The sequence below is a fragment of the Acanthopagrus latus genome, chromosome 11, assembly GCF_904848185.1.
Source record: "Acanthopagrus latus isolate v.2019 chromosome 11, fAcaLat1.1, whole genome shotgun sequence".
NCBI lineage: Eukaryota > Metazoa > Chordata > Actinopteri > Spariformes > Sparidae > Acanthopagrus > Acanthopagrus latus.
In genome coordinates this window covers 25,800,366-25,827,461 of record NC_051049.1, presented here as the reverse complement: position 1 = coordinate 25,827,461, position 27,096 = coordinate 25,800,366, and the positions used below count along the sequence as shown (strand labels likewise).

At 44.0% G+C, this 27,096-nt stretch overlaps 1 long non-coding RNA gene across 5 annotated transcripts in view; it reads left to right on the top strand.

The window, feature by feature from the left end:
* The window catches only part of LOC119029279, a 198,680-nt gene that overhangs the window by 93,270 nt on the left and 78,314 nt on the right, over nt 1-27,096 (top strand). Inside the window, exon 1 of one of the 5 annotated variants that reach the window (XR_005077946.1) lies at nt 7,564-8,022. The exons of the other annotated variants lie outside the window; for them this stretch is intronic. This is a non-coding gene — a long non-coding RNA (uncharacterized LOC119029279). Of the gene's footprint in view, nt 1-7,563; nt 8,023-27,096 lie in introns of those variants that run through there. 5 annotated transcript variants of the gene reach the window in all.

Genomic DNA, 27,096 nt, shown 5'->3' with positions numbered 1-27,096 from the left:
TGGCAGTGGAGGTAGTGAAAGTGTGGCATTGACTTCTTCATAAGTGTCATAAGGGCGAGCTGGCAGGACGGGATGGGGCCCTGATGTGTTGATGATGTGTTGTGTGCGATCGCAGACTGGGAGATTCTAAAGGCATCTGGCTTTTGTGTACAGTGTCAATGTGTGTTATGGAGATTTACTCCCGGGTCAATGAACCCTGCAGTATTCAATGGTATTGATCACCTCCAGCTCAGCTTGGCTGAGATGTGAACACAACACCTGGGCGAACACGTTTATTTACTCTCCTTCCCAAGCTCGATGCTGTCATGTGTGTTGAAGTTAAGGAAGCTGGCTTGTATTCACAACTAAATCAAAGAGGTAGAACAGATTTTAGGAGAATGCTGCAGTGCTGTTTTGCTGTGAAGCTCCAGAAAATGTTTTGTGGACTTCGAAACTTCTCCTGGCTTTCCAATTCACATGAGGGTAAGACTGAAATTTCATTTTTGGGTGATCATATCCTTTAACCATTTTGCTTTAGCTGCCTCAAACTAACCACATGTTGGATTCAGGATGCAAACCCCGATCTCTGCAGTGTTTCCCTCAATGGAACACGATCCAGGCAGCGGTTATGTTTTCCTATGAAACATGGAGCAGCATCTGCTTGGCCTCGACTGCTGCCTGTCAGTACATATCTTTGTAATGTCAGCGAGACAATGAAAACCTTTACACTGATGGCAGTGGTGCAACCTCAAGTCACTCTGATGCGTTTTAAGAGATGTAAAGAAACAACTCCCTGCTCTGGAGTGTGACTGAGGTATCATATCACTCCTCCGCTGATTAGCATTCATCCTCCTCTGGTGAGAAATATTATGATCACTGGTATACTGGAGACCACTGGTTTGACTGGCGCACACACACACACACACACACACACACACACACACACACACACACAGTCGGTGCCAGCAGCAGACCAGGTAATGATGGCTATTTCAGTTTCTCTACTCCTGATGTTCACATTGACTGGCAGCCCCACACTGAGACAGATAATCTCCCCTCCTCTCCTCTCTTGTCTTGTCGCCTTGTTTGGGAGAGGGGCAGATAGGAAGTGGGCAGAATACTCTCCTGTTGTGTACCAGCGGCGTGCCACTCACTCTCACACTCCCCTCGGATCCTCACACGTGGATAGGCGAGCGCACGCGCACACAAACACACCTGCACGGTAAAGGAAAGAGCAGGAAAGGAGCAGAAGCGGCAGAGAGGTGGAGGAGCAGACATCAGAGTCAGAGAAAACAGAGCAACAAATACGGCATCATCCGTGAAGGGAAGGGGGGATGGACAGCAAACACAGAACAAAGTGCAAAGAAGTACTAAATGAATACAACTTAAAGAGATACAGATCGCAAGTTTCCAGAATAAACCAAAAACTATTCTAAATACAGCTGCTGCAAATCTCCACAGAGTCGTTAAACCTTGTGGAGAAGGGAAGGAAAGGAAGGTTCAGACACTGTGAGCTGGTAATTGAAAAAAGGTTGTCATAGAAACTCCTGGCAAAAAGGAGGCATCTGAAAGTGTCTGTTGACTCTGCAAACAAAACAAAATTGAAGATGAAACTGATTTGTGTGAAGCCACAAATATCTTCCTATCTGATGTGTCTCTGACAGGCCTCCCTGACCAATCAGATAAGGAAATGATAAAACAGACAACAGCTGAGCGGCTGAAAAGAAAATGGACTCAAATGTGACACAGTTGCCCTTTTGTATTAATTCTCATGAATTCCCAAGAGGCAACCGTAGTATACTTACACTTACTATACTGCTATCAAAGCCACTGACTCTGAAAATACCATGTCCCACAGATACACAGAGGAAACGAAGGAGGGCTTCCGTGTTTCCTGCTGAACTGCAAAGCTTCTCGGTGTGTAAAAGACACAAGACTAATCACTCTCATTGTGGCCTATTTCCATGGTAACTCTGCACCGAGCGGTAATTTAGCCTCGCTAGCTAAGGACACAGAGCGAGTCATTATCTTAGTGCCAGGCTAGGGCCTCCTATTTAAAGATTCACACCATGAATGAACAATTAGAGAACAGATTGCTGGCCTAAGTGGGGGAGAGACAGGAAAAGACAGAGGGAGAGAGGAGACGAGGCCAGTATGTGGTCACCCCTCTGTTTGTTTGTTTGTCCATCCATCATCTATCCATCCATCCATCCATCCATGATGCGCTCACCCTTGATGATGCGCGTGAACATTTTTATTTATAAAAGACAATTCATTATTTTGATTTACACCCTTTATCTTGCTCTTTTGTACTGGACAGAAAACCCACTAACAACTTGCCTTTGGCTTCAAAGGTAAAGCGTCCAATCAGCCTTCAGTCCTAAGTCAAATGAGTCTGCAGTGGTCATGGGGCCACGCTCATTTTCGCCCCTTTAACGGTGCAATGCTATGATGCTCATATAAGTTCCAGAGAGAGAGCAGTTAGCAGTGGAAGTTTTCCATCTGTTTTTATTCAAGTTGTGCTCAAACATTTTTCGGTCCCTGCTGAGTTGTGGTGATTTCATTTCAAAGGTACAATATGTAAGAATTTAAGTTGAAAATTTAAATAAAAACACTGAATTGAAAACAATCTTCGACAGTGTATGAAGAGGTAAGAGTTTTGACATTATGTCAAATACATCTGCATGTCCTGTTAAAGATTTCTACTAGTTGGCATGCCAAACGGCTAGCCCCAGCTCGTCATTTCTCGTAGAACCCCGATGTGCCAGTCCATACCACGTAGCTGCACGGCTAACCAAGCTCACTTGGTAATGGCAGCCGCAGGTAGCAGCAGATTGCACTTACTCTGGTGATGTACTACACCCCGTTTTTCTGCAGTGTGAATTCAAGTTGTGGCCAATTCTTAAATTTTGCACCTTTTGAAAAAACATTAGAAATTTTGACATTTAACAGTAATAACAATATCAAGGTAGTGTGAATGCAGTCTGGTACTGCTGTGGTAGTGTTGGTCCAGGTAATCATAATGAATGATGCTCCAGGACCATCATCAAAAAGAAAAAATTGAGGTCCATATTTTACAGACTTTTACTCGCACACTCCAGACAATATCCAGGGAATCTGATCGGGATATTGTCCACAGGCAGAATTTTCACCATGAGTAGTTTAAATGCCATTTTTCACATGTGTTTGCCGATGTGTTACAGCTGATTGATTACATGTCGGCGACGCCCACTCGCTCACTGTTAATTCACTCCAGACAAACGTCTGTTCTGTTCACACATGCGGCTCACCTGGACTCAGAGCTCGGGAGCTGGCAGCGTCAGGTTCATGGGCAAATAATGCGGACAGTTGTGTTCACACGTGCAGTCAGGAGATACAGTGCATGTGTGAACGGGGCTTATGTTGCTAGAATTCTGTCCCTCCATCTGTCATTGCATCTGTCATTGCAGATGTTTTTGTTTATTTATGGTGCTAGTGTTATTGCATCAGGTTGCATTTCTCCAAAGTTAATTCTGTTTCAGTTTGCAGTCGAAGCATGCGACCCTAACTCAGATGAATGAGGGGTCTGGCCTTTTTGATGCAACGGCCGATTTGATATGAATAAAGCCTCGGAGCTGTCCAGCTGTGATCGTGTCCCCCAAGTCACATGTTGATGTCAGGTGACAATAGAGTTCTTTTCCTAACCTTAACCGAGAAGTTTTTACACATAAAGGGTTGGGCTGTACCTCAAACAAACGTGTTCGTGCACAGTGTTGGCCATGACTGAAGGCTAAAATATCTTATCGCTGTTTCGAAGGCTGCGCTCGAAGGTGAGCAAAAAAGCTTGCTCTTGTGGCGACGGACAAGATGTGACGAACCGCACAAATACGGATAAAGGTGCACAGTTTTCACTGTTGCGCAGTTCAGATGCTGTATGCGGCTCTGACAGGCACTTTGTCTGACGCCTCAAACCTTACCAGACCGTTTGTGAAGGCACCGATAAACAATCTCGCTGTGCTGGAAAAGGAAAAAAAGAAAAACGCACTTTGCCAACAATATTCCCTCTATTTACAGTTTACACCCCCGATGTGTCTCCCACTCCTCCCTGAGCCCTGTTGTCCTTCAGTGTCGTTACTACCTGACACACACACATGCACACACACACTTACTCACACTTATACAGTGAGAGAGACATGCCAAACCACACCACAGCAACCCTCCCCAAGGTCAATGTCTTATTCAAATTGTATTCTGTGTGTGTGTGTGTGTGTGTGTGTGTGTTAATGTCTCTCTCTCTCTCTCTCTCTCTCTCTCTCTCTCTCTCTCTCTCTCTCTCTCTCTCTCTGTCAGGCCTTTTATGTTTCTCCTTCAAAAGAAGCTGTCAAGTTGTACTGTTTAAGGGCTCACAGGAGGGACAAAAAGCATACTTTGTTTTGTTTTGTTTGCCTGCCGCGCTGTTCACTGAATGAGTGAGTGGAGGAGCGAGGGAGAGAGAGAGAGAGAGAGAGAGAGAGGTAAAGAGACGAGAGAGAGGGAGATGGGGGGGTAACATGTAATTTACTGTTTGCCCCACTCTACTGTACATCGCTTTAGTTATGCTAATGCCGCTCTTTGTCGGGCTGAGGAGATAGCCATCAATCAGCTGTCAATTGGTCAATTGGAAGAAAAAAAGAGAGAGAGAGAGAGGGAGAGAGAGAGAAGGCCCCTGTCCCCTCCCTCCTCGTCCTCTTCTTCTTCTCCTCTGCTACCTAGCGGACTTGGGGGTCTTGGGAAAGCCTGGCAGCTGGATCTGAATCTGGATCTGGAGTCCAGGTGGAGGAGGAGGAGGAGGAGAATATCTGGGAAAGCAAAGTGAGAATGCAGAAAAAAAAACAAAAATAAGTCTGCTACAGTCTGTTTTTGTGTCTTCACGATAAGCCATTTGTGTGTGAAAAAGCCCTCAGACCATCTGTTGTCATCGTTGTTGTTAAAAAGCATTTTATGAGAAGTATCTAATTGTAATGTGACACCTCTGGAAACCCGCCGCGCACCTCACAGCCGTCAGCCGCTGTCAGCAGAGGAGGAACCTTTTATTACGCTAGCTAATGTTAGTGCTAAGATAAGCTAACAGGGCCATTAGTGCCAGTTCATTTAGCTCGTTAGCCAAAGCCTCGGGGCTGATGACATTCATTACATATCATTAGTGCACAATTAACATGTCTCACTCTGACACCGTCGCTCCCAATGTTACACGACACTTTTAATCATGTTTTATGAAATGTTTCTGCTGGCGTGACATGATTTATGAGTTTTACATGACATGGCGTTCATTACATTAAACAGCTGTAGTCATAAAGGCTGCGGCAGACTGATTCCAGGTCCAAACGTCAGAATCTCGCACCGTCCTTGTGACTGAAAATTGGGAAGCAGTTGATGTAAAATCGATTTTTTTTATTTTTTCCTCCCAAACATTTCATTTCTCATTTCAGTGCTTCGTCTGCTGATATTCCAGGAATGCAATTTACATTCTGCAGCGCATTCCAGTAAGTCCAGGTACATTTTCTGAAGATGATTCAGTTCTCGTTTTTAGAAGATTGCAGACAACATAACTCTTTCAGGTCATTTTAGAGATGGGGTGCTTTTTGTTTAGGTTAGTTTTGTGGCACATTTTTGACAACATCTTCGTTTCCTGATTTTTTTTTTTTTTTTTTTTGGACTTGGACAGGTTTTTATTTAGACATGTGTCATCAGAGATGTGGCAGGAGGATACTCGTTTACTCATGTTTGAGGTACTTCACTTGATGTACCATGCTTGTTACTAACGCCTTTATTTAGAGCCAAGTGTACTTACTTATGTGGTAGCTAGAGTTAACAGTTTCTAAACAGATTGACTTTACTTACATGCTTTAGATACATTTTCTTTTATTATTGAACCTCGATTTAGATTAGGGCAGGTATATTTGGCTGAAATGAATATCAAAATCTCTATATAATAAAAATTCCTGAGAGTCCTGAGAGGTTACAGTTTTTGTTCTATGACCACAAGAGTTTCACTTCGGTGTAAAAAGCATCGTCTTGCGTGCACAAGATAAGAATATGATCTATGAAGACTTTGGGTTACCTGGGGAGGCCACTGGATTTGTGAGCTCACATGATCATGTGATCATTTGATCATGTGATCATGTGCAAATCCATCTTTCCAGGCTCCTGAACCACAGGAGTTGAGCAAGTCTATGTCATTCGAAGAACGGCCTGCAGCTGCCGGCATGGTTTGGGTGTGACAAGCAGCGAGAGATGTGGCTGAGGGTTTGACAACAGCAGCGTCATCAAGAGGTTAGCATCGATGCTGTAGAATGAGAGAGTTAATCAACATATTCGCTTTTGTCTTGACCGGCTTTTGTAGGAGTTGTTCGTCCAATCCCCTGCCAAGTAGTATTTGAAAGTGCCCGCCAATTTCCAAACAGTTTATAGCGCCACGTTTCCAGATCGTTCTGCGTAACAAACCATCTGGCTCATCAGGTCAGACTTTGAGGTTCCAATTTAAATGGTAAAATGAAGGCAAATCAGCAACAACATTATGAAATAGATGTTCAATATAACAAATTTGCACCGTTTTGAATCATATTAGGAGGAAAAAACAAAACATGTGTAACGCTAAAACGTCTTTGTGTGACATCAGTAACTTTAACATCAGAATTTGTGAAACGGTAACGATAACATCAGGTAATGAGTATGCCACCATACCATTACACTGAAGGTCCACAGCAGTTGTTTCAAAGCATGAGCCAGCATTGATGTAGTTGGTACTTTCAATAACCTGGACATTTCTCCTTAATTCATAGATTTACCAAAACACAAAGTTTTGTTCTGTAGCTTTTTTTGTTTGGAGTAAAGTTGTCCATCTCTTAAACCACTTCCTGTGATGGAGAACAGTAAGAGATCCTCGAGATACAAAGATCTAAGAATGCTTATGTGCCAAGACACGCACACACACACACAGAGGTACAAACAGAACTATTTTCTTTTTTCTCCCTATCACACTCACCCACCCACCGATCCCCACACAGACAGAGAGCGAGCAGTATTGATTTTGCTGTCTCCAGGCTGTTGAGTGTGCGCGTGTACTCGTGTGTACGTGTGTCTGTGTACGTGTGTGTGTGTGTGTGCGTGCGCGCGCTGTATAAAGGGGATTAAGGCCCTCGCTCAGCTGAGATACCATCAGCCATCAACCCTGCTAGTCCGCTTCGGGCTTTCCCGGCTGCCGCATTGTCTATTCTGCTCCGCTATGTGAAAAATGTTGAATATCAACAATGGCTTTCAGTGGTGTATTGTTGAGTTTTTGTATGAACTAATCTTGCCTCAGTGAAAGAGACCTAGGGCTTGGACAAAACGTCTAGAGCCACAGCATTCCTAGCTGGCTCTCCCCTTGAACACTGAGCAGAAGGCTGGGGCTGAGGGAGGCAGAGTACAGGGGAAGGCAGGCTGGAGGAGAGGCAGGGACAGGGAGAGCCGGGGACGGGGTAGGAGCTCCGAGGCTGGGGGGTTACAGGGGGGATGACAGGGCCAGGGGAGGCTGAGGAGGGGGGGGGGGGTGAAGGGGTGAAGGTGGGAGGGCGGGGTGGGACGCAGGCTAAGGTGGGAGCAAGGTGAGGCTGATGAGAGGCCGCGATTAAGGTGCAGAGTCCCAGGCTGAAGGAGTGATGAAGATGAGGGATAAGCCTTGGAGAAATGGAGGAGGAGAAGGCCAGGTAGGGAGGAAGAACCATGAGGCGACTGGGTGCTTGAACGACACAGAAATATGACTTTTCCTGCCTAGAAATCGCAGATGAATGTAGAGGACCGCCATTTTTTATTCCAATGGAGATGTCCAAAACCAATTAAAGTGCAGGAACCAGACCAGGCAAGACAACCAGAGATCAAAATACAGACAGAAAAAAGAGACAGCAATCCAGCACTAGGAGTGAGGAGTCTTTGTTTTCCTTTTCCCTGCCATGGATGTAACGCTGGTTTGGACAGCAGCCGACGTCCAATCAGACAACAGGATCGTAGGCCTTGTCATAACGACAACCATGACATCACTGCAAGGTAAGCTGACTGAAAGATTGGCTGAATGATTGACTGACTCTGTGACCGTGTGACCAACACAGAACAGTTTGATTAGCTCTGAATTTCTCTTTTTTTTTCTGACTCTCTCTCATTATCTTCTTTGAAACAAGCTCAACTAGGAAAGAGTCCAGGTGTGGATACAGATGTTGGGTGTGTGAGGAGTAACTGTCAGGGGGCTGTAAGGTGTTTCCATGCAGGCTCTCCTGGCTGTGCTGGTGTTTTTAATGCATATTTATCTTGTAGTAAAGCACCTGTGGTGCGGCTCAGAGTGAGCTCTCTGTCTGTGTGTAGAGCCCTCTGTGGTCTCTCTCTGCGTGTCTGCTTCCTGTCCTGCTGTGTCTGATGAGGCTGCTGCAGGCAGGCGGAGAGAAGCGATGGAGTCGACTCTCCGCTCAGATGATCTGCGTTCATCTCAGAGTCAGACTGACAATATAAATTAGCAGTTGTTTTTTATTTATTTATTTATTTTTTTTTCTTATTGCAAACATTTTTCCAGCATTGCGTTTCAAACATGTTATAGAGGAAGTCACACACATTCACACAGGGGAAGGGGACAGTATGAGCAGAGGAGGGATCAGCATGCCTTGCTTAAGGGCACAGGTCATTTCCTTCCTCATTTCCTCATTTCATTGACTCTAATCATAGTGTTTTTACGCTACTTTGAATTATTTTATACTTAAAGGAAATCATACAGTGCTTGAACTATGTCTGAACAATAGATTGAAATATAATTGAAATAGGAATATGGCTAATTGCAATATCCAAATCACAAGAAGCTGCAATTTTGATAAAAAGCAAAATGACTGATTCAATGGGATAGTAATGACAAAGTGCTGCACTGCTGCAGAGGTGCTCCGGCCTGCAAATGATGTTCTTCAGACGTAAGAAGACATGGTGCAGACTGCAACCACATTTCACATCATCATGATTTTAATAGTTTCTTTCGGTAGAAATGAAAATCGTTCCCACAATCCTAAAAATAAGCGCAATGTGATTAGCCGTATTTTGCAGCCCTAACTCAAACTTCAGCCTTCAATGATTACGTTTTTTTCCAAAACATCTGTTTTTTTTTCTTTTAAGGTGATCGTATAGGCATCTGTGTCTGCACTGTGAGAATAGTGAATAGTAACAGCACACTCAAAAGGCAATGGATTTCTAGTATGCATACTGATGCTAGTGATAATATCTTGAGTTCATGTTATTTGTTTGCACATAATTGCAGAGTTTCGGCATACCTCTATTTAGCTTCCAGATCCTCTTCTGGTGACCTCTGGGTTCATACTCACACCTCCACAGCCTCTGCTGACCTGGAGACTGCAGTTCTCTGGCACTTTACTTTGAATGTGTAAACTATCAAACATCAAGCTGTTAGATCAAGTCTAAATCTTATACATCTCCATGTCTGTAAATCGCCTTTTCTTTCCACAGCTCTCACAAGGTCAGTGTATAAGAAACTTTGTGGGCTCTTCTATAGAAAGATCCACTCTCAGACTGCAGTGGTGGTTTTTTCTGTTGCACTGGAGGTGACACAAGTAGTTTCAGAAGCTGTTCTCACTGGTGCTGCAGGGTCTGTAGGGGTTAACATTGTGTGTGTGTGTGTGTGTGTGTGTGTGTGTGTGTGTGTGTGTGGCACTTTGGGGTCAGTGCCACGGAAACCTGGAATTGAGAGATGGTTGGCTTAACCCTTCACCCCCAATACACACACACATGCACACACACACACAGACGTGTGAACATTAGTGCAGTCTAATCGGAGGCCCCTGGTGATTTGTCCTCTCAGCTTGAAGCCCTGTCATTCCTCCCTGCTCTCCTCACAATTACAGCCCTGAACTGAACTAGAAAATCTGCTCCAATCTAGCAATTAGTCCTGAGGCCACTGGCTATGTATGTATGTGTGTGTGTGTGTGTGTGTGTGTGTGTGTGTGTGTGTGTGTGTGTGTGTGTGTGTGTGTGTGTGTGTGTGTGTGTGTGTGAGACAGAGAAGGCAAGAGAGAGAGTGTGTGTGTGTGTGTGTGCGTGTGTGTGTGTATACTCTTTGTGCTCCAGTCCTTGTGAGGACCAAACAGGGAGGCTGTCAGTGTCAGTTTCATCCTCGTACCTTGTTGTTGTTGTTAAAAACGTATCAGTCCAGCGTGCAGATGATTGTTAGCCTCGCATCAATCATGGTGTTTCTCAAAATTAGGACCACTTTCATCCTGAGGATGCTAAAAAGTCACTGCTCTTCTTCTTTGAATTGTTTTGGTTTTCAGTAGTCTGTAATTAGTCAGAAGGAAGTCTGGACGAGAGTTTTCTATTTATTAACGTTAACTTCAGTCATTTAAAGTTGAAAAAAGGCAGCGTATTTTATACATGTTTTTAAGCAACATAGAGGATTTTTTTTTTTGGAATGAGAGTGAGGCTAATGAGGCCATGGTCCTTTATCTTATACACCTTAATTTTGAACATCAGTATTCAGTATGTCAGAATCAAGGGACTATTCCTACAGCCCATGATTTAGTGAGTCAAAGAAAGATGTTTCAACTATCAACCTTAATTTAGTGGAATGAAAAAAGATTTTATGGAATGTATTTTATTCATTTGTGAACATCTTTTATAACGTCATGAAACCTCATCATACTTTTTTCCTGTTTGAGTTGCTTTTTACTCTTGTGCTTCACTTGTTTTACTTCAACTGTTTTTGTATTGGGACTGTTTTTTGCATTGAACTCCTGAAACATTTATATTTTGTGTAATTTGTATATTTCACTAATATTAAATTCTCTATTATCTTAAACTGGGCCTGGTGTGTGACCCTGACCCCGGGAACCCGCTGGCAGCAATCTTCGACACGACGATTTCCTTCAGGATTAACAGAGTTCTGCCCTAGCTCATCTGAAGCACGGCATCTCCCTCCTTTGCACCAAATGCAAAATTGTGCTCTCTTTTTTTGGTGACATATTTGATCATAATATGTTTTGTTTCTCCAGAGTAATATAAACTCTGCATTATCAATCCTTCACCCTCCTGAATGCAAACTGCAACAGAAAACTTTCCTAAAAGTTTCAATAATTTTTCGATAATAATATGTGCCATATCAGCATTAAATTAAGTTCTCCAGTGCTGCAGAGATGTCCTGTCAAAATCTGCAGATGTAAGAAAATGTGTTTTTCAGCACAGACACACACACACAGACTTTAATAGTTTTTCTTTAATAGTTTTTTTGAGTTGTAATTAAAAACATGATGCCAAAATGATTATTCCCACTAGTTCAGAATCATATTGTCATCTCTGTAATTGCACTATGATGTTTTTTTTTCCATATTGTGCAGCTCCACTCACAAGCCAAATGATGGCATCCCTGAGTGGCCTGACTTGTCCTCGTTCTAACAACATATGTCTTGCCTTGCAGAGACATGTAGTGACCATGTCGTCTCTGTAAATAAAGAGAGCGCGAGACAGCCCCGGGTTCACAAGGTTTAAAAGTATTCCAATAGAGAGTCCCTACAAGTGTGGCAAATCCTAATGAAAGTGTGTGAGGATGAGAGGACGCAGTGGACAGGGGAGGAGAGAGGAGTGCAGCGTGGTCAGGACGGGATGCGGTGCGGGGGGAGGAGGGAAGGTTTTCATGGCCGGGGGGGTGGAGAGCAGGCCTGACTGGGCAGCGACAGAGACGCTTAGTGCCGCCTGGCTTCCTCCTAAAGACTCGGCCTCTCTCCCCCCCCCCCCGTGCATCTCGCTCCCGTGTCTCCTCTCCCTCCTCCTCCGCCACTCTCTTCTTCACTTCCCTCTCTCCTCCTTTTGTCCCTTCCCTCCTTCACCCTCCAGTTCCTCCCGCTTGCTCTCTTTTTCTCGCTCCATTCCTCCATTTCTCTCACTTCCTTAGTTTTCTCCCCCCCCAACCACCCACCCACCCTCCTCGTCTGGGCCATTACAGACACTCAGCAGCGGGCTGAGAGGTGGGGGTGGGTGGGCGGCTGCGGTGGTGGGAAGGGGAGATTGAGGGAGGGGGGACAAAAGCCCTGAGATGCAGCGGTCCGACGAGAGTGGCTGGCTCTGAAAAGAAGCCGGACGGCATCTTAATGCAGGGAGTGGACGGACAGACTCGGAGAGACAGACAGAGCAGACTCAGCCCTTTATCCTTTTCCTTTAGCTGATGCCTGTTTTGGCCCAAAAAAAGCACATCATCCGCCTTGTGCCCTTCCCTCTATGCCTGATGTTTTATCAAACACATTAAGATGCGATGGAGGGATAGGTGGAGGGGAGTAGGGAAGGAGGGTAATGTAGCTGAAGGCCAGACACTTAAGAGGCTGACAGAGAAAACTTTTCCGCTCCCTGAGAGGAGGAAGATGCAAAACACACAGATGGGATAGAAGAGTGTGTGTGTGTGTGTGTGTGTGCACTCGAGGTTGCATCCCTTTTATTGCGCATTAAGACATTATACATTAGCGTTTCGCCCAACCCCTGCTGCGCGGCTGTTGTCGGGGTTAATGTCGAGGGAGAAAATATTGACAGTGAAGCTGGATGCAGCACATTAAGAGAGCTGAAAGTGCTGCTTACAGGTTTAAAAAAAAACAAAAACCTGCTTTTAGAGATGCAGCCCCGCGCTAAAAACACAACATGCAAGAACTTTTTTTTCGGGTCGGGAAACCTAAAGCTTCGTCGACTTTTTTTTTTTTTCTTCTTCTTGCGTTTAAGAGATCAATAAAAAAGTGAAGTAAAATAATTTAGAAAATCCATAGCCCTTTGTGCCACTAATCTTTGCAACACAGCATCAAGGACAAACTACACTTGTCTTCAGAAGCTTCAATAGTAAACAGATGAGCTGAATGGATTTACTGTCCGACTCCCCTCCCTTATCAACCTAATTCTCCCACCAATTACGGCAGTTTGTATTGCGTGGTATTACTTTACTCAGATGGGAGGGGTTCTCAAATTATATTTTCTGCCTACGTTTATTTACTGGTGTCGGCTGTCTCTTTGTCGCAGGCGGTGTAAGGGTATTATTATGGATTTGGTTCTGGGAGCTTAGCTGGTCTACGATTCTGATATCAGCCGGACTTTGATCAAACCGCAGCGAGCGCTAAATCCACTTTCATCAGCGCAGAGTTAGTTTACTGACGGGGAGACTTCACAACAGCCGGAGCTCGGGGACGCGCCTCAGAAGTCAGGGGAATCTAAAGACTTACTGAGACATTTGCGCTAATAAACTTTAATGAACTTTGATAGGTTGAATGGAAAACAGTTTTTAATAAGTGTTTTAATCTGGAAACAAAGAGTTTAAATGACAGTCAAGTTTAGGTTGCTATAGTATTATAGATAGTATTGTAGAGTATTAAACATATGGACAACATTGTGGCTTGAACCTTTTTTTTTAACCATCAGTCAGAATAAGTTAAGATCCATATCACAGAGTGTTTGTGCATCGAGGTAAATTGGTCTGCCAGCTCTTCAGCTTTGGTATTGGAAGATTGTGTTTTTTTCAGTAACTATTGGATTAATTGATTAATGGAACAATGGATCAAATCATTTGGCTATCTGAAGGGTGTAGTAATGAACCCCCTCGGTCAGACGAGCTCGACAACAAGAAACATGGCAACACCGTGTTTAGGAGATAAGACGATATAGCTTTACAGAGCCGGCGCAGATTTAGGCCAAGTCATTCCAGCCTCATGAGACAAGAGAAGCCTTGATCTTTTCTCGCTAAAGATAATTCACATCATCTTAAAAACACGCCAGTGACCAACCCATGTGTCCTCTTCCTAATCCGTCTAACATAACCACACAAATACAGAGGAAGCAAACCTGGCTGATCTGACGTTCGGCTAAACTCTTCTTGATGTTGAACGTTAGCCTAAAGTTACACATTGGCTACACAGTTTGTGTACTGTTTGTTTGTGTCGTGGTCAAACGTTTACATCCACTCATAAAGAACCCGATATCGTGGCAGTCTTCAGTTCCAATGATTTCTACAGCTCCCATTTATCCGTGATGGAGTGAGAGGAACACAAACTACTGTCGCAAAAAACAAAACAATATCTTATACCATCATAACATATCCTGCATCAACTGTGTGTGAAGATACCAACAGGAACACACTAATGAAATGTTTGAATGTCACTCTGGTTGCTGCTGCTGCTTTTCAACATGTATTTCGTGACTCTCTGTTCCTCAAACCAAAATCGAAAAACTTGTCTTTTCTTGTTTTTAATATCTTTTTTTTTTAAACTGGAGGCATGGAAGCACTGCATTGTTCTGCATGCAGTGATGTATTATAGAGTATTAGACCTCGGTGTGGGTGGATATTAGCAGAAGCATGCATAGACTATCAAACAAAGAGGTTATAAGAGATGAGAGGATGGTTTTATTGTACAACAATAGGTTTATAAGGCTTAAACTGATCTGCAGCATACCTACAACAACGGCCAAACACACACACACACACACACACACACACACACACACACACACACACACACACACACACACACACACACACACACACACACACACACACACACACTGATGCAGGGGAGCACATGTATGCATACAGCAACCCAGATCAGTATTTGCCAACAAGTTACACACACACACACACACACACACACACACACACACCATCAGAATAGCCAAATCCGGCTAGCCCTCTTCTAAGTCCGGCCAAGTCCATCTACTGTAGCCTCACACCCCCCCCCACACACACACACACACACACACACCCCCACACACACACACACGCCCCCACAGCCAAAACCCAGTGACACACAGGCCAACTCCCCACTTAACACGGAAACACACACATATGTTAAATGTGACCACACAGCTTAGCCCCCCAGTAAGACCCACAGAGCCGACCGCCACTGTGTGTGTGTGAGTGTGTGTGTGTGTGTGTGTGTGTGCGCACCCGCTCGCCGCGGTCAGTACTGAGGCCTTTCCCTGCGGTTGGGGAGTGCGGATGGAGGGATGGAGAGGCAGAGAGAGAGGGAGAGAGGGAGAGGATTAGAGTGATATGGAGACAAAGAACAACAATAGTTTGTCACATTTTGTCAGAGAGGATTTTATGGAAAAGCTGATTTGGAGTCTGCCACCAACAAACAACGATCGGAAATATGGGATTTATTACTGAATCAGTCTGAGAATTTGCATGAAGTTTAACAACGCCTAAGTGTTGTGTGATACTTTTGAAATGCACGTGTTCATGCAGACTTGATCAACATGTCCATTTCACAAGTAAAACATGATGGAGAAGTTGTTTCAGATCTGATGTGTGAGCACTGTGTCGCTACTTTGTTACTTAGTTGGTACTTGTTCATGTGGGACAGCAAATGAACAAAGTTACACTAATGGCTGTTGGTGAATGTCTCCTGTGATGTTTCTGTAATGTTTCCTGCTGTGTAAACATCGTTTTCCATTAACACTTTTTCAGCGACGGCCGGAGGTGCATCAACATGGGTCAATCCTCACGGTGGAAGTGCTAGAAATGACAGATTTATGTCTTTCCTTTGTCAAGGATACATACACACACACACACACACACACACACACACACACACACACACACACACACACACACACACACACACACACACACAGTTCCAAAAATATAACTTACTATACAAACCAATAACAACCAGTGAGTTCCCAAGTCAGAGTCACACACTAGGCCCAGTTTATGACCGTGAAAGTATTAGTTATGAGTAAACTTTACAAAATATATGTCATTTAAAGGGTTTAAGGAGTAAATGTATATACCAGTGCAAAATTTAACATTAAACCTTGCATAAACTTTATTGATTACAGCACAATTACAGTACTGTACTTTTTTCTGCATTGTGTTCCGTAAAAAAAGTTTTAATTAAAGTATTTGTATTAATGAATATCAGACAACTTATACTCTATAATTATGTTTATTCTGACCTGTTGGCCAGATCATTAGAAACTGTCATCTCAGGTTGAATAAAGGACTTTCAAACCATCTTGATTTATCTGTGATTGGCCAATATTAGCTAATAATATCAGCAGATCAATATACCTGGATAGTTGCACTCAATGCAAATTAATGACAATGAAAACACATTCTGTTACTGTTGCGGATTTAGTGTGTTATGTTTCATGTTATTCTGCAGAGAAATGTGTTAAACCTGAGTTGCCGTTGCATCCCTGCTGTCCTCTGAATGAACCAGGCAAACATCACTGAATTGATCAAAATCGCTGATTTACTGAAACACACTGTGCATCTGTCGGGGGATTATCGCTCTTATGCCTCTTTGCTTGCTAAACGAGGCATTGCTGCGTCAGTGAGGCCTCAGAGATTCGGGCTAGTTCAGTGAAAATGTCGCCAAAGCAGCGGGCAGCGGGAGCACGGGCGGTGTGAGGCGGGAAAACAGCGGGATCGGTTTGAAGTGAATGAAATGATTTAATGTTTCAGAGTCGGCCTCGCCCCTGGGGAATGGAATGATATGGGCTCCTAATTGACACCGGGTCAACTGCTTCGCTCTCTCACACACTCGCGCACACACACACACACACACACACACACACACTGCTTTCTGTTTCATGCTGTTTCTGCTTCAGCTGTCTGTCCCTCAGACACACACACACACACACACACGCACACACACTACAGTCTCGCCAGTAGCCAGTCCAGTCCAGTGCCGGCAAGTGCTGGACAAACAAAGGCCTGCGCTGTCCGACTATAATGATGGATGACCAGCAGTCTCATATTTTATAGGGATTTCACAGGAGTCAGTCCGTTCCCAGGCAGAGCTACAAGTCAATAGCCTTCTATAAGGCTTCACAAAGTCTCTAAGACGACATGTTTGTGAAATCTTGAACAAAAAAAAAGAAGAAATGAGAAAAAAAGAGAAATGTTTTATGATTTTATTAGGCCTGAATCAGCCATTGATAGAGCAGCAGTTAATAACAGCTGAATGTGATTAGCAGAGAGTGGAATGTTTTATTAGTGTCAGCATTAGCTGATTGACAGATCCCCGGTGGTCATTACTGTTCACTTTTGGAGTGTCCGGACAGATTAGGCGCAGCAGTCGTCTTGTGGAAGCGTGTTTAGTGCTTTTAACGGGACTGCATTGCTGAGATACCTTTCTTGCAATGGAGTAAATCTCTGTATTAACAAGTCATTTAGTCTGTTAGTGAGTCGTGATATGTTGTTTCTAAAGAAGCCGCTAATGGGGTGCCATTTTACACTTCATTAGAAATCCATTTAATGTCAAGCATTTACTTAAATCAAAGGCATTTTTCCTGGAGACTAATACAGCAATCTGCATTATTTTTATATATATATATATACACTATATTACCAAAAGTATTCGCTCACCCATTCAAATGATCAGAATCAGGTGTTCTAATCACTTGGCCTGGCCCCAGGTGTATAAATTCAAGCACTCAGGCATGCAGACTGTGAAACAAGACATTTGTGAAAGAATGGGCCGCTCTCAGGAGCTCAGTGAATTCCAGCGTGGAACTGTCATAGGATGCCACTTGTGCAACAAATCCAGTCGTGAAATTTCCTCGCTCCTAAATATTCCACAGTCAACTGTCAGCTCTATTATAACAAAATGGAAGCGTTTGGGAACAACAGCAACTCAGCCACGAAGTGGTAGGCCACGTAAAGTGACGGAGAGGGGTCAGCGGATGCTGAAGCGCATAGTGCAAAGAGGTCGCCGACTTTCTGCACAGTCAATTGCTAGAGAGCTACAAACTTCATGTGACCTTCAGATTAGCCCAAGTACAGTACGCAGAGAGCTTCATGGAATGGGTTTCCATGGCCGAGCAGCTGCAGCCAAGCCACACATCACCAAGTGCAATGCAAGGCGTCGGATGCAATGGTGTAAAGCACGCCGTCACTGGCCTCTAGAGCAGTGGAGACGCGTTCTCTGGAGTGATGAATCACGCTTTTCCATCTGGCAATCTGATGGACGAGTCTGGGTTTGGAGGTTGCCAGGAGAACGGTACATTTCAGATTGCATTGTGCCAACTGTGAAATTTGGTGGAGGAGGAATTATGGTATGGGGTTGTTTTTCAGGAGCTGGGCTTGGCCCCTTAGTTCCAGTGAAAGGAACATTGAATGCTTCAGGATACCAAAACATTTTGGACAATTCCATGCTCCCAACCTTGTGGGAACAGTTTGGAGCGGGCCCCTTCCTCTTCCAACATGACTGTGCACCAGTGCACAAAGCAAGGTCCATAAAGACGTGGATGACAGAGTCTGGTGTGGATGAACTTGACTGGCCTGCACAGAGTCCTGACCTGAACCCGATAGAACACCTTTGGGATGAATTAGAGCGGAGACTGAGAGCCAGGCCTTCTCGACCAACATCAGTGTGTGACCTCACCAATGCGCTTTTGGAAGAATGGTCAAAAATTCCTATAAACACTCTCCTCAACCTTGTGGACAGTCTTCCCAGAAGAGTTGAAGCTGTAATAGCTGCAAAAGGTGGACCGACATCATATTGAATTCTATGAGTTAGGAATGGGATGGCACTTCAGTTCATAGAATGAGTAAAGGCAGGTGAGCGAATACTTTTGGTAATATAGTGTATATATATATATATATATATATATATATATATATATATATATAAAATCACATCTCTATAAAAATTAAGACAAAAATGCCCCACAAACTGCTGGTTAAAAGAAAAATGTTAGTGCTAATTAATGCATATGTGTTGTAAGTTATTTTGAAGTAATCGTTACGATTATGGGACGTGTTCTCAGGTCCCTTGCATGATTCAGACATACATCACAGCCCACCAAACCATCCTTACCGAACCACTTCCTGCACTTCCTGCTCTGGCTGTAATTCCTGGAAGAACAGAAGGACGCTCTTGGTGGTGTGGAGATCTCACTCAGAGTCCATAGAGCCACCATTTCATACATAACTTACCAACAGATGGAAAGTAATCAGCTGATCGTAGCAGTTGTAGTAGTATTTCTAGTTTGCTGTGTTTGTGGTAGATCTATATCGTTGATACTGCTCAGTCACATGCCTCTGCTTCATGTACTGAGCCCTGGCTTACAGTAGCCAGGGGTTTGAAAAGGTCTGGACCACCGTCTTGGCCTTCAGTGAAGTTGGGAGACTCAGGGGGAGAGATGCCTCCCACTTCAAATGACCTTTCAGTTGCAAATGTCTGGTCACCTGTGGCTCTGCTCTGGATTTGAATGGGGTTTTTTGAACGGCTCAAGTCTTGACGGGTTCCACTTGGTTTACGGTATCTGAGAACCACTTCAAACCCCGGGCAGAGCAGCTCAAAATTATACTCAGGATAACCAGCATGACCTGATGTATTTCCGTGCCTCTCAGCTCTTTTTGTATCTCATACTCGAGAAGATCCGAGTGAACCAGCAAGCAGCTCTGATCACATGATAATCATTACAGGGGAAATATGTGCTCTTTGAGACGAAACGCGTGTGAAGTGCAGGAGAAAATGGACAGAACAGGGGAGCTAACAGCTAATGGAGCTCAACTCAATGCATTTTTATTTAAGTAGACGGAGATCGCGATCACGTTGCATCAGTGGGCCTGACAAGCTGTGTGGAGAACAACATCCTCTGTTACTGGATCCTCAATTCAAGAAAAGGTGGAAGAAACACCAGGAGGGGCCACAGATGAGGGATCCCCATTATCAAGCTCATAGATACAGCTAAACACACAGCAGGACTGAGGGTTTCTGTTCATGAGTAACGTGGCGCTTTAATTTGTTCACAGTACAGAAAGAGAGGGAACTTTGTACTTTGAATGTAAACAACTGCAGTTGATACTAACAGAAATGATATTTAGATCTTTAGTTGTTTTCACATTCACGGCAGAATCTGTTGTTCAGGGCGGTTCGTGTACGGCGATGAAGCTTTGCTCACAGACTGACGACTCTGAATGAGAGAAGTGACTCACTCTCATATGTGCATGGCCACATCTCTTAAATTACTCCCCACTTTAGATCGCGCAAGTTCAAAACCGGCACTTCAGTGACCTTGAACACATTTGTAAAAGTCAAAGAAAAATGTTTCTCCTCTTCGTAACCTTCGCTCGCACATTTTTGCATTGCCAAACAAAACAAAACGTGCTGAAGTTCAGGGACCCGCAGATGGAAGCCGCGACACGAAGAGGAAGGCGTGCAGGTGTCAGAGGCGACGCCGCCAGATGATCGGCTCCCTCCGTGACATTTTCAACCCCTCCGACGCAGCAAGAAAACACGTCTCGCACATCTGAACAGCCACGCGATGACATCTAATCAGATGCCAGAGGAGACGATGGTGTCACAGCTTAGAGAAAACACACTGATTCCCCACCGGCTGTATTGTCACTAAACGCCGCTTCTCTCTATGGACTGTAAATGATTTAATTTGAGCGCCAGATGTGGCGGGCGCTCGTTGAGAGAGACAGAGGGAGGAAGAGAGAGGGAGAGAGAGAGAGGGAGGGATAGACAGAGAATGAGGAAATGACAGGAAGGAGAGAAACAGCTTGGCAGACCGACAGCCAACAGCAGCCCAGGCACTTGACAGAGCTCTCAAACGCCATGATTGTGTGTGTGCATGTGTGTGTGTGTGTGTGTGTGTGTGTGTGCGTGCGCAAGTGTTTTTTCTCCACTTGTGTATCATGACAGCTGAATGAAAATCAATCTGCTTCTACATCTGCCATCTTGAGTGTTGGGGAGTGCAGATGGGCCTTCCCTGTCACACTGAGCTCGCTGGCAGCCGACCAACTCAGGTCTTTCCACCTCTTCTTCCCTCTCTTTTCCAATCTCATCCTCTTCTTCTCCTCCCTCCTTCCTCCTCCTCTCCTCTCTTCTCCCTCTCCTCTCCTCTCCCCCGGTCTTCTCCTCACTAATCAGATGCCAGGCTCTGAAGAGGAGTTCTTTTTTTTTTTTTTTTTTCCTGCGTTGACGTCTCCAAGTCACTCTGACAGCAGATGTTTGGGGCCTTTCGAAGCCGCAATCTGGGCTCTAATCACCCTCATTGACGGCTCCGAGGGCCCCTGTTGCAGCTCTGAATGGCAAATTAAAGCGTTTTTAGATAACGTTGGTAATTGGCTAAATCGTTTATAAGCCCGGAGATCACACTTTTAATCTGCAGCCGAACATGACGGATCATGAAACCGAGACAGATCTCGTCCGTGTGTGTGTTTTGTGGCACGTTTCCTTGCCCCTTCCAGCCCGTTTTCTTTTCTTTTCTTTTTTTTTTTTTTTTTGGATTTCTTTCCTGATGTGCTACAGTATGTTTGATACTTAATGATTTGCCCATCAGATTAACAAACACTAATCGTTCCCTCTGCTGCAGTTTGTCTCAGTGTCAGGCATCCCCGCTATGCTCTCTCCTCTCTCCTCTCTCATCTCCCGAGCCCATCTCATCTCTGGCATTAACTCCATTAGCCTGGTAATTGGCTCTTAAGGCAACGGCCACAGACTCCGAAGGCCACTTAATGTCCATCTCCTTCCCTCCCTTCTCCTCTCTGCTCCCCAGTCGATCATCTACCTTCCTCAGTAAATAGCATTAACTAGTCCCGCATAGAAATCTGAGGCCATATTAGTGTTATCCTCCCCTCTCAGCCTATTGCCAGGCTTATGAGTCCCGATCGCAGGAGATGATATGGCTAAGTGGATATTTTTTTTCTCACATCACTCCAAAATGGGGCTCCAAATAACCCCCAACTGTCACAGATGAATATGTAAATTCCGCGTATGGAGATCTCCCTCCATTTTTTAACCGAAGGAACTAAATCTGTATTTAAAAGATGTGGTTGTGGAAATTCAGCTCATCATCGCGGCCTGCCCCACCTCCACCAGCACCACCAGCACCACCAGCACCAGCAGCACCAGCCCTCACCGTGGGCCTTTGCTTTTTTTCATTTCCGCAAACAAGATGAAATAAAACGTGAAGGTGTGAAAATTCCGACCGTCGAGGCAAACGGTTTCCATCCGCAGTGTTTCCTGTGATTCTGTTGGTTTAGTGCTCAAAATGCAAAATCCTCAGTCTAAATGCACTTGAATCTTCTTACGCCAAGGTTAGAGGTCAATCTGTTTTCAGTTCATTCAATTTACCAGAGCTGTAACATCTTTTTATTTCATATGAGTGCATTAAATGAAATGGACAAAAATATTTGCAGGAGCCCTGATGCATTCTGATTGATTTCGGGACCTCTTTTTTTTTGTTTGGTGCGTGCAGTGGTGCCAGACCTGGGGTCAGGACTCCTCTAGCAGGGCTGCAAACAGCAGTCATTTTCAATATTGATTGAAAATGACTGCGAAGCAATGTGTCACAATTTATTGACTCATTGCTTAGTCAATAAAATGTCAAAAAAAAAAAAAAATGAGGCTCAAGATGACTTCTTCTTCTTTTGTCCAACCAACAGTCCAAAACCCAAAGACATTTACTATCGAAAATGACAAAGACGAACAGAAAATTGTGTAAGAAGATGGAGCCAGTAAATGTTCGACATCTTCACTTCAAAATGACTGAGACGATTAAATTATTTTCACGATAGCTGTTGATGAATTCCCTTTTGATCGATGAATGGATGAATTGACTAATTGTCGCAGCTCTATCCTCCGCTGGTTCACACAATAAATTAGTATTAATTGCTGCACTGATATTTTTGTCTGTCTGATGTGTATTTTGAATGTGTCTGTTCTGTGCTGTACTACAAACTGCCTCTCAGAGGACGTGAACGTTTTCTAAATCTAATTAATGAGACGGGAAACAAGTCATATCTCTCCGACACAAATTTATATTCACAGTTTTTTTTTTTTTGGTCTCTTCGGTCTTTTATTTAGTTTTTTTGAAATGATAAAATTCAAGTACCACTGAAACACTGTATCTTGATGGCAGACCCCCCTGGCGTGGAACTACAGTTCATGGGGAAATGCAACCTGTGATTTCAGGTCAAAAACAGAAATTGGTTCATTTTAAAGGATCACAATCCATAACGAGTGGAAACATCAGAGCTAGAAGGCCTAAGCTGTGTCAGTATTAAAAAATAACATACAAAAATCCCTGTTATGTTAGATATACCTGCAATCAAAAACTAAAATCAAGTTTCCTCTGTTGTAGTTATAGTATAATATTAATTAGTGACATTACATTTGTTGGTCTCATGCATCTTTGATTTTGTTGTTTTCTTCATCATTATTTTATTATTCACATATTTGTATACTGCATGTATTCTTCATATCTTCGGTAACAGCCACTGCAGGAGAGTGACCCCCATAACTACTGTCACCATTTTTATCTCCATTTTAAGACACATGAAGTGACAGATGTTGTCCTTTTACCTCCTTGTGTTAAGCTGCTGTATGTGCGCTTGTACACACAGCAGCTGTGTGGCCATGAAACTTGCATTTGTTTATTACTGAGTTCACTTCCCTGTCCAGGTCTGTTCCTCTCAGGAGCTGGGAACCTCACGCCGAGGGCCGCTCGGTGCTTATTGTTTAGATGAATGACTTTCCGACAGAATCAGGACTTCTGCACTGATGAGGGGTAACGGCAACATCAGGCCCAGAGACAAACAGTCCCGTCACGTTACCGCGTGTCAGATACCGAAGCTGAACCAGAAGAAACATCTCTCTTGTTGTTTACACTCTCTGATGATTCTCTAATCCTTCAGATCCCTCCGTCTCGCCTCGCTTCTATGTGTTTTTTTTTTCTTTTTGCAAAGCCTCTCTATCTGTTGTGTGAAACCTCGGCGTCTCATCTGAGGGATTTTAGAAACAGAGTAATTAGTTAGCGATAGAGGTGCTGTTGGTGTGAAGTGATAGCTGCCACCACCCTCCACACCCCCCCACCACCCCAAGAGAGAGAGACAAATCAATCAATAACCTGCTGATTTATTTCACGTCCTTATCGTCTTAATTTAATTGCTGGCTCTTTTGTATCTGTGGAGTTGCGGTGGGGAGGCGGTGTCGCTGGTGTTGAGGGGGGAGATAAATGAGGGGAGGGTGGAGGGATGTTGCAGAGTTGAAGAAGTAAAGAAGTTTTTGTGTTCCCTGTTGTTTATTTCGTCCATGCGTGGCGGCGTGTTTTTTGCTGGAGGCGTTTTTCGAGACACGGCCTCTGTGTTTCGACAGCGTCTGCACTGTGTTTACCGCTGCAGCACTGCCACCATTGGCTCATAACTCGGCAAGAAGCAAACACGCGCACGCGCACACACACGCACACACACATCGGAGGGGAGAGAGACAGGGAAGAGCAATCCTTCCACAAATTATCAGCAAGAAAAAAATTTAATTAGCAATATAAATGCCAGGCGGAGTACATTATGTGCAATTGTCTTGCTATCTTTCCAGAAATTAGTCTTTTAAAATGAATTTGCTGTATTAATCATCTCCTGAAATATTTTTTGATCACTGAATTAATAGTTTTGCGTTGGGGGGGCTGTGTTTTTTTTTCTTTTTTTTAGGTATTCATTGACATAGGTGATTGCCTCTTAATTATGACAGCGTCCTCCTCCTATCCGCGCCTATTAATTCCTGTGTTGTGGCGTTGCGGCAGCCCGCTGCCTGGCCCTGTATCTACTAATTACTTCTCTAATTGAATTTGCTCTCTGTTGCCAGGCTGTTTTTTAAGTGGCTGTTTGTTGCCGGGCCTCATTGTGTCTTTGTGTGACAGCTAGCTGCTCGCTGACGGGAATAGGATGCTCTCTCTCTCTCTCTCTCTCTCTCTCTCTCTCTCCCTCTCTTTCTCTCTTTCTCTTTCTCTTTCTCTCTCTCTCTGCCTCGCTCGCCCTCAGTGTTCATGTCTCTCCCTGTGTATCATTACCTATACCTCCCAGACCTATGTAGTGTTTCCAGTATAAATGAAGGAGGGGAATTAATTAATGAGAGCCCGTGAAACAATTACACGCCCCTCCCCACCCCGCCGCTGCCCGCCGCCCTGCTGTCATTGGTTCAAGCCTCTGTAGGATTATTGTGACTAAACGCCCGCCGCTCCTCAACCAACAATTCAAGATGGCACGTCTTTGGCAGGATGATAAATAGCATACGGGCGAGATGTTTAGCTCCTTTTACGTCAAAACACAGCTCATTGAGAGCACTAAGTTGTTGTCCGCAAGCTATCACTGTCATCAGACATCATTTCCAATCGAAACCAAGAAAATGTTCCAAACCTGGTGTTGACTGAGTGTTATAATGTCACCCCAGTAGCTGAATTTTGAACAAATAAGATTGATTGATTTTATGAAAGCTTGAATTTGACAATAATTCATGAACCGTGGTGGAGATTTTTTTTTTTTTTTTTTTTTTTCTGAGTTAAGCAAAAACAGACTGCTACCATCTGATTGAGGATCCTCTAACCTTGGTTCGCTGCTTTGGATTTCAGTGTCTCAGTTAGAAGCACGAAGCGAGTGAATGCATCCTTTGGCTTATGACAGTGAAGGCTTTTTCTCTGTGCCAGCCTTGAAGGACATCTGCTGAGTTAATTACAGAAACATCATGATCAGACAGGGAAGGTAACCATGGTGCGCTTCACACAAGTTGGAGCATCCGTCTGGTTTGTGTTGGACCGGGGAGCGATGCTCTGTACCGCAAACCTCAGTCCTGACACTCGAGGGGTCATTGAAAAGTAGAACCCCAAGTACAAGATTTTTTTAGTGGCACCAAACAATGGCAGAATACTAAATTTATTCCAGTCCTTTGTTTAAAATTGTAGCTTCAGCTCTGGGGCCGATGAGAAAGTTGCTGCAGTGGAAACAGTGTTGTTGTAACAGTCTCAGTGCTCATGTTTGACCAGTCAGTGAATGTCATTACAATGAACTGTGTCTGCTTAAGCTCTTATCCATCAAAAATGAGGGACTATTTGGGAACCAGAACTTTGACCCAGAAGCTAGATTGAAATTCTGGTTCCTCTGTCTGATATGCTGACAAAGATCCTGGGTTCAAGGAAAAGTTCCTGTTGTTGACAGTAGTTACTCATTGGTTTGTAGACTACCGTTCTGAAGCATGGACCTACGATATAATGAGAAGTGGGTACAGTGTTGGAGGCGTGCTTGTTGTTATGAAATCTAACCAATGGCGCATGAAGCCTAAAAGTTTTAATTCCCTGCCACTGAATTCCCTGGATCTTCCACAATGACTGGTCCGAAGAGAGCATGCACTCGAAACTTTGTCTGACTGAGTTGGCTACCATGCAGTTTAGTCTCTGGTTACCATGAATAAGGATAGAATGGTTTAATCGTGCGGCTCTTCTAGACTTTCCAAATGTTATCAAACAGAATGGATCAAACTGTGATAGAGAAACAAGACATTTCAGGGGGTTGTGATGTTTTAAAGCCTCTTCTTTGTGGTTAAAAGTCTTTTTGGACCCATGTGGATAATGATACTGTAATTACATGTTTTTTCCACTTCCACAAAAATTGCAAGGCTGGGGCTCTTCCTTGGGGCTTTTATTTTTTTGAAGTCTCGAGGCTGGTGCTATAGCTGTGGTCCACGTGGTTTTGTGGAACCAGTTGTGACCACCACTGGATGAGAAGGTAGAGCTGGGGATGATTTCCTGACGAGATCTGACCGACAACCTGAGGACCCGCCATGGTAGATCTCAGGGTAGCCATGCCGTAAATCAACAGTTTTACTCTAGATGGGAACATAATTTCAGGCATGAACAACATGCCGTACTGAAGAAGACTTGAAACTAGTGATTGAGACAGTAAAACTCACCAGGAAGCGAGTGAGGAATAGGGCCATTTTCTCATGAGTTTACATGCAATCAGACACATTTTTTTAAACCAGTGGACTCACTCCCTGCTGGCCATTGGAAAGAATGCATATTTAAGGCACCTTCCGAAGCTCCAGCCAAATTTTATATAGTCACTGGTTATTACATAGGTGGAGCGACAAGTTCAAATTTGGAGTTATATGACACACAAAATGCATACGACAAACCAAGAACTTTGTGAGCTGTTATTTTTAAGGGAGTCTGGGCAGATTTGTCGTAACAAGTATGCATTGAAATACCGGATGAAAATGCAAATATGAAATTGGATCGTTATCATCATGATGTATCTGTGTACGGATCCCATATTAATACCAGGTGTAGATGAGGTGACAGATGCATTAGTTTTCAGAAATCTAC